Genomic DNA, 16,095 nt, shown 5'->3' with positions numbered 1-16,095 from the left:
CAACCTAAATGTCCACTGACAGAGGAGTGGATCAAGAAGATGTGGTACATATACACGATGGAATATTAGCCATTAAAAGGAACGAAATACTGGCATTTTTAGCAACATGGATGGACTTAGAAATTATCATGCTAAGTGAAGTCAGTCAGACAATGAGACACCAACATCAAATGCTTTCACTGACATGTGGAATCTGAAAAAAGGACAGAATGAACTTTGCAGAACAGATACTGACTCACAGACTTTGAAAAACTTATGCTTTCCAAAGGAGACAGGTTTGAGGGGGTGGGGGGGATACACTGAGGGTTTGGGATGGAAATGCTATAAAACTGGGTTGTGATGATCATTGTACAACTACAAATGTAATAAATTCATTGAGTAATATTAAAAAAATAAAATAGGGAGTTCCCGTCGTGGCGCAGTGGTTAACGAATCCGACTAGGAATCATGAGGTTGCAGGTTCGGTCCCTGCCCTTGCTCAGTGGGTTAAGGATCCGGCGTTGCCGTGAGCTGTGGTGTAGGTTGCAGACGTGGCTCAGATCCCCAGTTGCTGTGGCTCTGGCGTAGGCCGGGGGCTATAGCTCCAATTCGACCCCTAGCCTGGGAACCTCCATATGCTGCGGGAGCGGCCCAAAGAAATAGCAAAAAGACCAAAAAAATTAAAAAAAATAAAAATAAAATAAAAAAACCTCTCAGGCTAGTCTGAGTGATTGATTGAATCATTCACTCACTTAGCAATAGTGGTTAGAAAAATGATGCCAGAAGCCAAACTGCTTGAGTTCACAGCCTAGCTTCTCTGCGCCTCTGTTAACTCTTCTGTAAAACGGGGCTCTGTCTCAGGATTAAATTGGTACATGTGTGTGCACCCAACTTAAAACAGGGCAAGGCGCATACATATCAAATGTTAAATAAATGCCACCTAATAGCCTTTCAACTAATTGTTACTGAGGTCTAACTGTAAATAAGACTTTGCTCGGGCCTAGATCTGGACACGTAGCTATGAGTAACAGAGGGACACTGCCCTCTCAGAGTGCTTATCTCCATGCAAATGAAATTATAAATTAAGATAATTTCAGGATGCATCAAGGCCAGGGCAATGCGATGGCTTGTTGAGGCAGAAGATGGTTACAATGTCAGATCCACGCTGTCTTCCCCCAGTGCCTCGCCGCACAGTAGATATTCAATAAATTTGTGTTGCATCGACAATTGAATGTAGGGGAGCAGGTCAGCGAGGATGTTGTGGAAAAGATTTTGCATTTTATTTCTAGTGCAAAGGGAAGCGGTGGAAGTGTTTCCGGCAGCAAGTTACTATGTTCGCCCTGCATTTTCATTTAACATTTTATTAGAAAAACTTTGAAACATATAGTAGACACATGTATATTCACCACCTAGCTTCCACCCATAACTCTGCAACTATTCTTGCTTTGTTATGTATCCATTCATCTTATCCCTCAATTCACTTTTTTTTTTGGATGCATTTCAAAGACAGTTGCAGACACCAGTACCTCCTAAACGCATCAGCATATGGACAATTTGCTAGGGTTAACATCTGCCGCCTCCCAGGTAAATTTACATACAATGAAATGCATAAATATATATATAGGGGTCGAATTGGAGCTGCACGTGCCCGCCTAGACCACAGCCATGGTAACATTGGATCCGAGCTGCATCTGTGAACCATGCCACAGCTTGCAGCAACACCAAACCCACTGAGTGAGGCCAAGGATAGAAACCGAATCGTCACAGAGACAGTGCCAGGTCAACCTGATGAACCATAATGGGAACTTCAAAATGCACACATTTTTAAGCGTCTATGAGATGAATTTTGACAAATGCATACATCCTTCCCGTGACCCAAACTCCTATAGGGATACAGAAAGTTACCATTGGAGCTCCTGCTGTGGTGCAACGGGATCAGGAGTGCTGGGACACAGGTTCTATCCCCGGCCTGAACAGTGGGTTAAGGATCCAGAGTGGCTGCAGCTGCAGCTTAGGTGGCAACAGCAGCTCGGATCAGATCCCTGGCCCAGGAACTCCAAAAAAAAAAAAGAAGAAAGAAAGAAAAGTTTCCATCATCCTGGAAACCTCCCTCCTGATCCTTCCTAACAATTCCCCCTACTCCCACCGCTGTACGGATCACCCCCGCTCCCTGCATCTCACAAAAAGATTTTTCTTTTTGCATTAATTAAAAAACGCCCTTCTGGGAGGTCCCACTGTGGCTCAGCAGTAATGAACCTGACTATTATCCATGAGGACTCAGGTTCCATCACTGGCCTTACTCAGTGGGTTAAGGATCTGGCGTTGCTGTGAGCTGTGGAGTAGGCCCGCAGCTGCAGTTCTGACTGGACCCCTAGCCTGGGAACTTCCATATGCTGTGGGTGCAGCCCTAAAAATACAAAAAAAAAAAAAAAAAAAAAAGGACTCTTCTGATAGCCCTCAGGAAGAAGGAAGTGGGGGTTTGGGAGCAGGGGAAGAAAAAGCTGGATATCTTGTGCAAGCCAGAGTCCAGGCAAGTGAGGGCAAGAGCTAGAAGCAGGGTGGGTAGCAGTGGGGAGAGAAAGCGATGGGTACGTCTGTCTGGGATGCATGTGGAAGTAGAGCCAGCAGGATTTGCTGACAAACTGAGTTTGAAGGCCAAAGAAGGAACCAGATTCTTTCTGGCAAATACAAACAATTCTCCTATTAGGTAAGGAGAGACTTCATTCCAAAAGATTATTGCAGGAGTTCCTGTCGTGGCTCAGTGGTTAACGAATCTGACTCAGAACTATGAGGTTGTAGATTCGATTCCTGGCCTTGCCCAGTGGGTTGAGGATCTGGCATTGCTGTGGCTGTGGTATAAGCTGGCAGCAATAACTCCGATTTGACCCCTAGCCTGGGAACCTCCATATGCCGCGGGAGCGGCCCTAGAAAAGGCAAAAAAAAAAAAAAAAAACAAAAAACCCAAAAAACAAAAGACTATTGCAATAGAAGAACAGAGACAATTGCCAAGAAGATGAACAACCCCTGAAACTGATAACCCAGGAGGGCGTGTTCTCTAGTGGAACAAAATTTTCCCTAACCCTAGACTTCTATTTTTTTTATTTTTTATTTTTTTGTCCTCAGCAAGTGGAACTAAAGTTTTCCCTAACCTTAGATTTTTTTTTTTTTTTTTGTCCTTGGCAAGTAGACTCACCTTTTACAGAGGTGAGTTAAGGAGATGGGGACCATTTGGGGTGGAAAACTGGTGAAGCAGGTTTTGCAGGAGGGAGGGAATCGGGAATTGTCTTTAGGCCATGAAGTTTGAGATGCCAGTTGGCTATCCCTGGAGAAGGGCTGAGCGGCCAGACAGGTTAGAGGTTGGACCTGGGACCTCCCTCCACCTTTCAGAACAAGGCAGAGGGGAAACCGAGAGCCCACTTCTTGGCAACAAAGTGTTGCCCCCATCTCTCCCTCTCCCCAGTTCCAGGGGACACCCTGGGGTGTCAGAGGCTAGAAGCAAGGTCCTAGGAGGCAGCAGGGAATGGTCCGGCCCAGGTTTAAGAGAAAGGGCTTTGACCTAGAATAGAAATTACAAGATTGCAAAGGTCTAAGAGTCTAATGTGGTGAGATGAACTTGATTGCAAAATCCTACAGGTAAGAAAACATAAAAATTCCCAAGATTCTAAAGATTCCAAGACAAGACTTCCTACTCCCCTGGTCATAAAATTCAAGCCCCTCATGGTGGCCTACAGGGCGCTTTTGGGGGATGGGTCCCCTGGGCTGTTTGACATCATCTTGGCCCCCTCTGTCCTCTGCTCCTGAGACATCACTCATGGTGGCCTTCTTTCAGTTTCTTGAACCCTGAGCCAGCCTCAGGGCCTTAGCACTAGCTCTCTGCCTGAAATGTGTGGCCTGGAGGTTGAGATTGGCTCATTTTCTGTTCCCAGCTTAAAGGGCAGTTCCCTCCAGAAGAGACTTTCCCAGATCACACAAGCTGAATTAGCTCCCTCCCTAGTCCCAGACCCTGTTTTAATTTATTAAGTAAGGTATTTCATAAAAATTAAATGAGGTAACATTTTGTAAGCACTTACAGTAGTACTTGGCATATCATCAGCTTTGAATGAGTTTGTTAAATATGTACAAGATTTTCATAGCCTGTTGTTACTACCTGGTAGCATCTTTTTTCTTTTTTGGCTGTGCTGGTGGCATGTGGAAGTTCCCAGACCAGAGATCAAACCCATGCCCCCATGCCACGGCAGTAACCTGAACCACTGCTCTGACAATGAAGGATCCTTAACATGCTAAGCCACAAGGGAACTCTTGGAAGCACCTCATATTTTGATTTTTTTTTTTTTTTTTTTTGTCTTTTTAGGGCCAAACCTATGGCATATGGAAGTGTCCAGGCTAGGGGTTGAGTCAAAGCTATAGCTGCTGGCCTACACCACAACCACAGCAACACCAGATCCAAGCCCCGTATGCGACCTACACCACAGCTCACGGCCACACTGGATCCTTAACCCACTGAGCGAGGCCGGAGATGGAACCCTCATCCTCGTGGATACTAGTTGGGCTTGTTACTGCTGAGCCACGATGGGAACTCCTTTATGTGTTGATTTATATTTTTATTCTGTCTTCCTCCACCAAAATATTCTCTCCACGACGACAAGGACCTCTGTCTGGTTCACTGATGTGTTCCCCAGGGTCTGGCACACCATAGGTACTCAACAAATATTTTGTTGAAGGAGTGATTTGAATACAATGTGCTGGTCTCTCAAATTCCAATAAAGAGTCATCAGGGTTTCCAAATTCTCAATCTAAAGAGCAAAGATTGAGAGGTTCCCGACACAGATTTGCAGTCAAGGTGTCACGTGTGGTGGATCCTGCCCTCTCCTCCTCTCCGCCGGACCCCGCCTTCCCCCCACCCCCACCGATACTGCCCATCAGACACCCTCTGATCTAGGCTGGACGGGGCCCTGGGTAACACTCTTTAAAATTAACCTCCTACCATGGCTTTTCTTTCTTAGATCACTCTGGGGGCTGCCTACCTACCCCAGGGTTCCAGCAGGCTGAGTGGTGGGTAGGTTCTGGAAATTGCTGGGAGTTTATATTGCTTGGGGTCCTCCAAGTCTTCCAGTTCTGTCTTTTGCGGGGGGGAGGGGGGGGCTGGCACGCCCATGGCCTGTGGGAATTCCTGGTCCCTAGATTGAACCCGCGCCACAGCAGCGACCTGAGTGGCAGTGCCTCAAGAGAACGCCAAGCCTTATGGTTCCAGATCCCTACTTGCTAACTGGGGATGAACCACCTGCTCTCTGGCCTATGCCTTCCCCCGAATGTTCTTTTCCCGGCCTCGTTTATCTTAGTTTCTTTGCCTTTCCTCCTGCAAAGCTGCCCTGCCCAGCACCCAGAACTGGGGAAAGGGGAAGTTTAAGATGAGTCTTGCTTCCTTCCTGCTCCCCTAGGCCTGGATTCTAAGAACACCCTTGGCTGTGAGTAACATCAGACCGCAGGCAGTGATGTTCTTTGGTCTTCTGCTTTTGCCCGTCCTATTTCCCACATTCCATCTCCGCATCCCTTCCCTCATCCACCACTTCATCCCATGCTCTTGAAACTGAGTCCCCCTAAAAACAGTTTCCCTGCTGAGTTATGATTAACCTCTCTATTCCAAACTATGTTGTCTTTCTTTTCCCACCCCTGTTCCCCTCAGGACTGAGGACTATCAAAAAAAAGGGGAATTGAAAATGAGCGGAACTTGTGGGGTCCTCCTAGGTACTAAACCCCTCTGTGTCCCTTGCTGCTGCTGCTCCTGCTGCTTTTGCTTCTCCTTCTTCTTCTTCTTTTTGGCTGCACCCACAGCATGAAGAAGTTCCCAGGCCAAGGATCAAACCCATGCCACAGCAGCGACTGGAGCCACAGTAGTGACAACGCAGAATCCTTAACTTGCTGAGCCACAAGGGAACTCCCCCTGTTTCTTTTTTGTAGTAAAAAGCTTTAGTCTCCTAGCCCTTCCCTGAGTTTTTTTCTTTTTTTCTTTTTAGGGCCGTACCTGCGGCATATGGAGGTTCCCAGGCTAGGGGTCTAATCGGAGCTGTAGCCGCCAGCCTTCGCCAGAGCAACAGCAACGTGGGATCCAAGCCGAGTCTGCAAACTACACCACAGCTCACGGCAACATTCCAACGCCAGATCCTTAACCCACTGAGCGGTGCCGGGGATTGAACCCGCAACCTCTTGGTTCCTAGTCGGATTTGTTAACCACTGAGCCATGATGGGAACTCCCCTTCTCTGAGTTTTAAAGAAAAAACTGAAGCAGCTGGTAATTAGAGAAGTGAGGGAATGCACAAACAAAGGAGCAGTTGAGCAAGAAAATTAACGATGGCTCAAACAACGGTTCATTGATAAAACAAAACCCTAGTTCCTCCTCAAGTGAGAATCATAGCAATCGGATGCATATCTTTGAGTTGTCCTGCAGATGCCGACACCCCCCCCCACGCCCCGCCCCCATCCCGCCACCTCCCACCCAGGTGGAGGATGGTGACCACATGCATCACAAGCATGTAGACCCCAGACTGGTTGGAATCAGAGGGTTGATGATTAAGTTTCCCCAAACACCACGGTCACCTCACCACCAACCAATCACAAGGAAGTCCACAAACTGTTACCCTCACCCCAAATGTTGCCTTAAAAAAAAAAACAAAACCTTCCCTGGAAGTCATTGGGGAGTTTGGGTCTTTTGAGCATGAGCTGCCCATTCTTGCTTTGCGCCCTGCAATAAGTGCTGTGCTTTTCTGCACCATGACCCAGTTACGTGGTGGGTGAGTGGACCCAATTCGGGTTCAGTGACATGCTCCCCCATCCTCCCCTTCTAGGTACCTGCTATGTGTCATATCCTAGAGGGGGGCACAGGGGGCAAAAACAAGTAAGGCACTGCCCCCACAAATTCCTATCAGGAAGCAGCCATGGGCTGAGCAAAACAAGACTGCAGGTCTTTCCTGTTGTTACAGGAAAAGAGGGCATAAGAGCATGGTCATGTCCCAGGTCTCGGGGGAGTCCCTAGGATAGGCCGCCAAGTCCTTGGCTTTGTGCAGGAAAGAATTGAAGAGCAAACTGTAGTAAAGTGAAAGCAAGTTTATTCAGAGCGATCCACATTCCACGGGCAGAACAGCGTCCATCTTAGAAGGGAGAGCAGTCCTGAAATACTGGGTGGGCCTTGTTTGGTTGTTTGTTTTCATTCTTGGCTGCCTGCCCCACAGCCCCTGGAGCCCTGGGGCCGGGGATCAGATCAGAGTTGCAGTGGAGACCCAAGCCGCAGCTGTGGCCACACGGATCCCCAACCCACTGTGCCAGGAAGCAAACCTGCATCTCGGGGCGCCTGAGACTCCATGTGCCACAGTGGGAGCTGGGGTGGTGGGTTCTTATGGGCTGGGTAATTTCATAGACTGAAGAGGTGGGAGGATGATTCTGGGGAAGGGGCAGGGATTTCCAGGACTTGGGCCTTTTTATGATCAGCCTCGGAACTGTCATGGTGCCTGTGGGCATGTCATTTAGCCAATGTACTACGGGATGAGCTCATAACGAGGCTTGAGGTCACTTGGAAGTTAAATCTCCACCATTGGCAGTTAAACCTCCGCTGTCTTGGGCTTGGTCCGCTCTAACAAGTTTTTGTTGAATCCACAAAGGCTGTGTCATCCTTTTAATGGTTGTGAGGCAGGATATTAACTCAGGGAGTCAGTGTAGGAGCATGGGCTTCGATGCATTCTTTGAGATGGACACCAATGAACTTTTGTGGCTTAAGGGCTCCAGGAAGTAACATCTCCACAGGCCTTGTTTTATTATTATAAGAAACGCGCATTCCCCACAGACCTTATTTACTACAGAAAATGCAAATCTCTAGCCCACTCCTCAACTGGTAAAAGAGGAATGAGAGGAATGGTAAAAAAAAAAAAAAAAAAAAAAGGACCCAAAAAACCCATAGAACTTTCGGGACATTTCCAACACCAAAAGCCCTATTGGACAAGGACTGATGTAGGTAATTGAACAAGGCCAATAGGAGAAAACCACATCTTTCTGGACCCCACTTTGGTGCCCCTCCCCACCTTTAAGTGATAAAAACCCCTATAGGACAATAGAGAAAGGGGCCTCTTCTCCTCCCTCCCAGCAGCCCTGGGAGCTATTTGTTTTCCCCTAATAAAAACTTTGCTTATGGGAGTTCCCGTCGTGGCTCAGTGGTTAACATCCGACTAGGAACCATGAGGTTGCGGGTTTGATTCCTGGCCTCGCTCAGTGGGTTAAGGATCCGGCGTTGCTGTGCGCTGTGGCGTAGGTTGCAGATGTGGCTCGGATCCTGTGTTGCTGTGGCTCTAGTGTAGGCCGGCGGCTACAGCTCCGATTCGACCCCTAGCCCCGGAACCTCCATATGCCGCGGGAGCGGCCCTTAGAAAAGGCAAAAAGACAAAAAACAAAACCAAAAACAAAACCAACTTTGCTTGCTTGCTGCCTGTGTGTTCTCAGAATTCATTCGTCGACTGCTGTGAACAAGAACCCGGATTCCGGTACTGTTTTTCTGGTATCAGTTGTACCCTGCCCCCTTCTTCTGTCTCACTGTGACAGCCGTTGCCCCCTCCTCTCTATCTAGGACTGTATCTGGTGATCTTCTGATTCCATCCCCCTTTTTTCTTCTGTTTTAAAACCAGTTATTTCAGGAATTCCCTGGTGGTGCAAAAGGTTAAGGATCTGGCATTGTCACTGCTGTGGCTCTGGTTGCTGCTGTGGCTCTAGTTGCTGCTGTGGCACGGGTTTGATCCCTGGCCCAGGAACTTCCGCATGTCATGGGCATGGCCTCGCAAAAACTCATTTCAAATACAGAGACAGGACAAGTTCTGAGGAACTATCATGGTTAGCTGTGTCTGCATAACTATCTTTATTATATCTTAACCTTTTTTACCATTATTTATTTAGAGAAATAAAATCTTCCTGACTGAACTGGGGTCTCCTGTGTTCCCTCCCAGATAGCACAGACCTTCTGCTCCTTCCTCCTTTCCCCAGGGAAACCACTCTTACAGTTGTGTACCTTTTTATTCCTTTTTTTTTTTTTTTTTTTTTTTGGTCTTTTGTCTTTTTAGGGCTGAACCCATAGCATATGGAGGTTCCCAGGCCAGGGGTCAAATCGGAGGTGCAGCTACTGGCTTACACCACAGCCACAGCAATGCAGGACCCGAGCCGTGTCTTCGACCTACGCCGCAGCTCAGGGCAGCGACACCAGATCCTTAACCCACTGAGGGAGGCCAGGGATTGAATCCACATCCTTATGGATCCTAGTGAGACAAGATGGGAACTCCCCATTCTTTCCCTACATATTTATGCCTCCAGCACAGTATTTGGGAAAGTGGTCTCTTGCAGGTGTAAAGTTTTACATACAGGGCAGCACACAGCATACAAGCATCTTTCTGCAACTGGCCTTTTTCCTTCAGCTTTTGGGATCATTCACATCCAGGACAGGCAGCTCTGGTTCTTTGAACTAACTCCTCTGAGGCGTTTCCTGGAATGGCTTTGACACAATGTCTCCGTTTTTCTTAAGGAAAGCACTGTATCTCTCACTTGGTTAAGGATTTCCTCATTTCAAATGCCTGAGTCATGGGGGGCTGATTCCTTCTGCTTGCAGCCTTTGCTTTCAATCTGCCTCTCCCATCCTCCTTTTGGGTCCAACCTAGTCTCCTGCCAGAGCTCCTGGCATCCAGGCCTCCGGGCTCCCCTCTCCCATCCACCCCTCCATTCAATGCCTGAAGGTCTTCAAATTGCCCATCTTTGATCATTTGTCCGATGCTGGTTGTGTCTCAAACCCAGAGGTGAACAGAGTCCAGGGCAGAGTCAGGCGCCGTCTTCTCCACCTCACAGCACGTGGCTGGGAAGACACACTTTTAAGTGGGATGAAAGGATACAGTCTCAGAGCCGGCTTCGGAATTCTCTGAGCGGACGACCTGCCTTGCTTGATGAAAATATGTGGTTTGGCCAGTCGGTGGAGGCGGGAGGCAGGGTGGGTGGGGATGGGGTGGGGTAGCACTGGGTGGGGGGTGGCAGATTGAGGGGCTGGAAGCTATGGAATGGAATGCTTAAAGGTTTTTGTATTCAAAAGGAACAGGAGAGGTAAGTACCATATGATATCACCTATATGTGGGATCTAAAATACGACACAAATGAACATAACGTACAAAACAGAAACAGCCTCACAGACATCGAGACAGACTTGTGGTTGCCAAGGGGGAGATGGTGTCGGGGAGGGATGGACGGGGAGTTTGGGATTAGCAGATGCTAACTAGTATACATCGCATGCATAAACAACAAAGTTCTGTTGGGTAGCACAGGGAATTATATTCAATATCCTGTGATAAACCAGCATGGAAAAGCATATGAAAAAGAATTCGACTAGGTATAAGTGAATCATGTTGCTGTAGAAGAGAAATTAACATTATATTTTAAATCAACTATACTTCAAAAAAAAAAAAAAAAAAAAAAAAAGGAAGAACAGGAAAAGTTTGAGGAGCTGGAAGCCCAAGTGTAAACTTTCAAGTATCAGGGCCTCTGGTTTGGAAACTTTTGGAAACAGGAATTACTGGAATTCAAGCCTCTGCCTGGACCACTGCCAGATCTCTCTGTGTGACTTTGGCAAATTATTTCAACCTCCCATTTCCCCCATCTGTAAGTGGGGCTCATAATTGTACTTACCTTCCAGATATATAGTCACCATCAAGTGCGATCATGGGGCTACTCTGAAACGCAGCCTGCATAGAAACTTTTGGTGAATCCTGAGAGCAGAGGCGCTAGTGTTTTTTATTCTCTGACTCCTCAGTCTTTAGAGGCTCAGTAAGTAGTAAGTCCAGACTCCTCATCCCCAACCCCAGGCTGGGTTAAGGAATCTCCTTTGGGGTCTTCCTAGAAAAGGCATGAGTCATGTTATCCCCCATTAATGTTTTCAGGGGAGTGCTAAAATATCATCGACATTGGATGAGGAAGTTGAGAAGAAAGTCAAGGTTACCTGCTCAAGGTCACATAACTATCTGTTGTTTGGAGTCTCTTCTCTCTGCTATTGTTACTGAGCCCAAGCTCTATCTGCTATGTAATGATTTTTAATCTGAAAGCCAGCAGACCTAGAAGATGGCAGACTAATGTCCCAAAGAACCATCTCCCCTGAGTTACAACACAAGCTTCTTTTATATCAGAAAGGGGAGGGGGAGCAGTTTGTTTGTTACAAACTTCTTGGTGCCCAAATCCTTTGTTCTTGTAGGTGAGTCCCATATAGGTCAGGTCAAGGCCATGATGTTCGTGTAAACCTCCAGTAAAACCACTGTTATTTTCTGTCCTGAAACTTTTTATCCAAGGATGTAACAGTCTTAAAAGTCATAGCCTTAAGGAGTTCCCATTCTCGTGGCTCAGTGGTTAACGAATCTGGCTAGGAACCATTAGGTCGAGGGTTCGATCCCTGGCCTTTCTCAGTGGGTTGAGGATCTGGCATTGCCATGAGCTGTGGTGTAGGTCGCAGATGCGGCTTGGATCCCGTGCTGCTGTTGCTCTGGTGTAGACTGGCGGCTACAGCTCCGATTGGACCCCTAGCCTGGGAACCTCCATGTGCCACGGGAGCGGCCCTAGAATAGGCAAAAAGACAAAACAAAAACAAAAAACCCAAAAGTCATAGCCTTAAGAATAGGCTGTCTTGTGTATTCCAGGTGCTAGGCAGCATCATTTTTGCAAAAGGTGCAGAGCCAGGATGACTAAGCACAAGTGACAGAGAGGCCAAATGTTCAAATTTAAAGGAGGAGGAACAGATCTAATATGGAGTCAGGAGTTCCTCCCTATTACACTCTCTCAGTTCGGGAGGACTATTTTGTTCCATCCCTACCTCTCCTCCCCACCAACCCAGCTAGTACCGAGTAGTTGCTCTGGGTGTGATGAAGAAGTGAAGGAGACCCTAAAAAACAAGCAAACAAAACAAAACCAAACCAGTAGTTCCTTTTGTGGCCCAGAGGTAAGGAACCCAACTAGTATCCATGAGGATGTGGGTTCGATCCCTGGCCTTGTTCAGTGGGTTGAGGATCTGGCATTGCCGTGAGCTGTGGTGTAGGTCACAGATGTGACTTGGACCTGGTGTGCTGTGTGTGGAGGCTGTGGCTGTGCCTCCAATTTGACCCCTTGCCTGGGAACTTCATTTGCCACAGGTGTGGCCCTAAAAAAAAAGAAAAAGAAAAAAAGAAAAAAGGAAAGGAAATGAAGGAGTGAGCCCACCGTGATGCCTACCCTTCCATATCCTAACGGGGCCAACCCTCTCTCAGCCCCTGGGCTCCCACCTTCCAATGGTCTTGCTCCTTGCGACCCTCACACATGGCTTCCACCAGGGGGCGCCCTCCACACCTCAGGTCATTGGCTTTTAGCATTGGTGGGGAGAGGAGGAAGATGACAAATGAGGAGAGAAAACTCTAGACTGGAAGGTGCCAGGGAAACCTGAGAGGGACCAACATTAACCCTCCCCCTCCTTCCCTTCCTCCTTCTCTGCCAACAGCTGAGTGTGGCCAGTAACTACCTGGGTTCAAATCCTGCCCTGAACTTGAGAAGCTGTGCGACCTTAATCAAGTGAGCTAATAACTTCCCTCTATTCCAGTTGCTCATCCCTAAAATGGGGATGATATAATAGTACCTCCCTGGGAGAATCAATAGCCTTGCATGATTGGCGGCAAATCCCAGCAGGCAGGCAGGCAGTGTGCTCAAATCTCAATACAGCCCCAAGTCAATGCCACTATCTCCATTATCTTTTTCCTCACACAAGTAGTAGATTCTTGTGGGTATTCATAAAAAATCCCAAAGACTGCAGAAAAAGATTTCCTTTTATCCCTTCAACCCTTCACTCCCTGGTCCTGCCCATTTCAGCCCCCACGCCCAGCCACCGTGCCAGGGAACACCTAAAGTTACTAATGATCTCAGTTCTGCTGCTGGAACTGATCTGGACTAGTTCCATTATTTTCTATCGTTCTACTAGGTGAGAGCCACCCTTAAAGAGCTGACAGGAGGCCCTACCCAGCCAGGATCAAGAGGCCACTGGCTCCTGGTGTTACTTTGGGAAATTTGTATTTCCCTTTATACCACCCACGTCTCCAAATTTAGGAGTTCCTGTTGCAGCGCAGCAGAAATGAATCTGACTGGGATCCATGAGGATGAGGGTTCGATCTCTGGCTTCTCCCCATGGGTCGGGGATCCAGCATTGCCGTGAGCTGTGGTGTAGGTCGTAGATGAGGCTCAGGACTGGCATTGCTGTGGCTGTGGTGTAGGCTGGCAGCTGCAGCTCTGATTTGACCCCTAGCTCAGAAGCTTCCATATGCTGCAGGTGCAATTGTAAAAAAAAAAAAAAAAAGTTAAAAATAAAATAAAAGCGGAGGGGGTAGAGATGATTAATTATTAACTTCCAATCTAAATATATGTATAACTGAATCATTTTTTTTGTACACATGAAACTAACACAACATTGTAAAGCGACTATACTCCTTTTTTTTTTTTCCTTTTTAGGGCCGCACCTGTGGCATATGGAAGTTCCCAGACCAGGGGTCTAATCGAAGCTACAGCTGCCAGCCTACCCCACAGTCATAGCAATGCGAGATGGAAGCCGTCGATCTACACCAGAGCTCGCCACAAGGTGGGATCCTTAACCCACTGAGCGCGAGGCTAGGGATTGAAGCCACATCCTCATGGATACTAGTCTAGTTCGTTACCCCTGAGTTACGACAGGAACTCCCGATAAAATTCAATAAAATTAAAAAAAGTTAAATCTAATAAGGCATTTAAAACACTGCCCATCATACAGTAAATGATCTGTGTGAGCTACGTGTTTCGAATCTTGTTCTCCCTTCTCCTCCAGAAGCAGCTCAGGCCAGATACCAACAGGTGGCGCTGTCGCCCAGCTCCATAGAGAGTCACGCGCAGGAGACGATTAGCGGTGAGCATGAATCTAGCTAGCTCTGCAGCTTCCTAGCTGAGCACTTTGGACATTTACTGTCTCTGAGCCTCGTTTTATTCATTTCTAAGGTGGGGACAATCACAGCATAATAGATAATAACAGCAGGATTCAGAGACAATGATGTGATAGCTTGATTCACAGGCACTGATGTACTTACTCCCTGGTACGTACTTTTCTGGACAGCATGTTCTGGGGCCGCATCTGCCCCTGGGCACGTTCTCCCTGCTGCCCAGGATGAGGTTACAGACAGGGTGAGCGCTTTCTCCTTTAGCCCTGCCGCATGCATTTTTATCACAGGTTAGCCCTCTAGCCACAAACAGTGCTGTCTTCCTGTAAGGAAGGAACTTTTAGAAATCTAGTTTTCATGAGAGGTGATTTAGTTTTGAGTCTATGTGAGTCAGATCTGATTTAGAATTCCCCTTCCATCACCTACAGCCTATGTGACCTTCTCAGTTTGCCCTTCAGTTGCCTTTTTAATAAAATATCTCTACATAAAATATGCCTCTCACAGTAGTATCTTGTGGATTCAATATGATATTGTAGGGAAAGAATTTTAATACAAGGCTTGGAGTAAATATCAGCTTTTATCAAAATTAAGATATTAAGATGGAGTTCCTGGTGGCACAGTGGGTTGAGTATCTGACATTTTCACTACTGTGGCTTGGGTCGCTGCCGTGGCACAGGTTCGATCCCTGGCTTGGGAACTTCCGCATGCTGCGAGCATGACCCCCCAAAAGATATGAAGATGATTAAGCTGATATTTTGAGGGCTTATTATGTGTACGGCACATAATAACACTGTGAATCATCACAGTCACACCATGAGATAGATATCAGCAATGATCTCTGTATTATAGGAGAGGGAAGCGAGACTCAGAGAGAGAAAGTTACTTGTTGAAAGTCACACAGCGGGTACCTGGCAACTTCACGGCAATTTTGGGATTTAAACCTAGGCAGCCTGTCACCAGAATTTACACCGGTAACTATCACGCTAGACTAGACATCCTCACGCCCTTCAGCTGCATTGCATGCCCAGAGTTCAAGTTTCTTCAGAGTCAGAGGTCTTTGAACAGTCAGAGGACATCCCTCCTGGCCACCTCCTGGATTGGAAGGGATGATTCAAGAAGTACCAAGCCTTCCCATGAAGATGAGGAGAACACCGCAGGGTAGAAGTCCTCCACCCTGAGTGGCCATCGATGTCGTCTGGAGGCCTTCTTGATCCACAGACTGCCGGGCCCACCCCCAGAGTTTCTGATTCAGTAGGTCCCAGTGATGGCCCGGGAATTTGCATTTTTAACAAGTTTCAAGTGATGGCGATGCTGCTGATCTCCCCAACAAGATTGAAGGAACTCGGGTCCCTGATTGACCACGTGGAGGGTGCCACCAGCTGTCTTGGTCCACCTGCCTGTTTCAGGAAGGTCACACAAGAGAGGAAGAATCTTCTATTTTATTTAAGCTACTATATTTGGGGATCGGTTGGCTACAGAAACTTGGCCTTTACATGAATTAATACAGACATTCTCTAGGCTTTCTTCTTGGAGGGACTCTGCTGGCTTTCTTTGGTTCCACCTGCCTTCAGTTACGTGGCTAACATCTGTGTGTGAACATAAGTCCCACTCTGTTGACTCCCCTCAAGGGTCTAGAGCTCTGATGACCGTGGCTGAGAGGCAAACTCTGTAGGGTGGCATCCAAACAGTGAGAGGCTGTGCAGTTGTCCAGGCTGTTGACTGCACAAGGAGTGAGCAGCAAATGCAATCTGCTCACACCTCACCTGCCAAGTCATGCACTTTGGGGCAGAGCTGCATCCAACCACAGGAAGACACTTTTTATTTTTTTTTTCCAAGAAAGTGACACCTGTCAAACTTTGCACTCTGAAGGATAGCTCTGCCTAGATGAGACCCTTGTGTCCATTTAGAGAGAGAGCCTTTTTCTAATTAAGGCGAAGGTACCTGATTGACCTGAGTTCAAGAACCAGGAGTTATCAAGATTTTGGGTATCACAGACAACCTCCGTGGATGTCCTGTAACTGAGCAAGGGCACGTGGGCCTGCAGTGCAGAAAGTGAAATTCTGGCAGTGGGTGTTTCTAGCAAAGTAAGGGTTTAGTTGCCAGGTGCCAAGCAAGGGAGTTGGAGGTAAGCCTCAGATCC

This window comes from Sus scrofa, chromosome 6 (genome assembly GCF_054392235.1).
Source record: "Sus scrofa isolate SSC_HxYL_T2T_F1_AM1 chromosome 6, Sscrofa_HxYL_maternal_Yorkshire_Landrace_v2.0, whole genome shotgun sequence".
NCBI lineage: Eukaryota > Metazoa > Chordata > Mammalia > Artiodactyla > Suidae > Sus > Sus scrofa.
The sequence above is the reverse complement of the archived record's forward strand: the minus strand, read 5'-3'. Positions refer to the sequence as shown.